Genomic DNA, 1,526 nt, shown 5'->3' on the forward strand with positions numbered 1-1,526 from the left:
GGGGAATAAACTCAGGCCCTTGCGCTTGGCTGGCAAGTGCTTTTTCTAACTGAGCCATTTCCTTGGGCCCCATATTCTTTTTATATCATTTGTATTGCCTCCTTTTTTTCTCATGATGCCTATTTATCTTATATTATTCATCTTTTCATCATCTTGCAGATGTTGAATTATTTTTTCTTACATCATAGTTTTCTAAAGACATCTATCTTTTCTTACCTTTTCTCTAGCTGCAACCATGTCACTAAGGTCTGAAAGTCTATCTTTACTTTTATTCAAATGGTTTTACCAGCTTGTTATTGAGATTTTAATTTGCAGTATATCTCTTTGAATCTATTTTATTCATTCTATTTCTTTACTATATTCCTCATTCAAGGATTCCATAATTTTTCTATGCTCCTCTATTTTTTTAGTGTCTTCTTTAGAAATACTTTGTAATTCTTCAATTGTATTCATTTCTTTTGTGCTTCAGAGATTATTTCTGATCTTATTTCTGCTATACTTTTCTGCAGTTGTTTCTGTACTTCAGAGGCTATTAATTCAGAGATTTCAGCTGTGAAATTCCCAATTTCTTATGCTAATTTCTGATGCATTTGTTCTGTGTGGACACTGGGCCTGAGAATGCATTTTGTTCCTTTTCTTTGTCATTTTGTACAGCACTATCATCTGACCTTTGGTGTAGAGCTTTTGTGCAGTTATTACCTTAGCATCTACTGATATTCTTACCCAAAAGAGATTATGTAGTTAAGGCATTTACAATTTTGTATTTACACAACTACAATTAGGAACACTAATAATGGGTAGTGATGTTTAGCAGTTGACAGACTTTTTTTTTTTTTTTTTTGGATGGTAAGGGCAATTATTATGACTGCATAGCTAAAAAGATATTAAGTTGGGAACTTGTATTTAAATTCGTTCCACCAGGAGAGCCAAATAGCTCAGTGGATTGGATCTCTGGACCTCCCTTGCAGGACCTGCCCCCAGGGCATGCTGAGAAGGCAATTGAGAATGGGCATGGTGGTGTGAGCCTTTAATCCCAGCTCTTGGGAGGCTGCAAACTGGTGGATTACTATGAGTCTGATTTAATAATGAGATCCTGCACACCCTGTAGATCCTTCCCTAAAATAAAAAAAAATAAATTAGTTCCCCTGAGTCCTGTCTGATTACCTGCCCTTGATATACAAGGGGTCTTCCAGAGAGCCTAGTTAACCCTGCTTACCTGATACCTCCTCTCTAAATCAAGAGAGAAAGAGAGATGATGCTCTCATAGATCTGGTTCTAGTAAAGTGTCTCAGGTTACTAGGTCTGGCTTCACCAAGTTTGAAATCTTCCAGGTGGGCCTGGCTTGGGTCTGGCTGCTGTGCTTTGCTATTTCCTGCCTCAGTCGGTGGAAGTGTACTCAGTGTGCCCCTCTTTTTGTATGGGTCATTTTAAACTTGAGCCAAGGCTTTTAGAAACATTTATGCGCTATAAAATATATTGAATATTTAGCATACATGGGTAGCAATGTGCATGTTCTCATGTCACTT

Source organism: Octodon degus, unplaced genomic scaffold (genome assembly GCF_000260255.1).
Source record: "Octodon degus isolate 3935 unplaced genomic scaffold, OctDeg1.0 scaffold00063, whole genome shotgun sequence".
Taxonomy (NCBI): Eukaryota; Metazoa; Chordata; class Mammalia; order Rodentia; family Octodontidae; genus Octodon; species Octodon degus.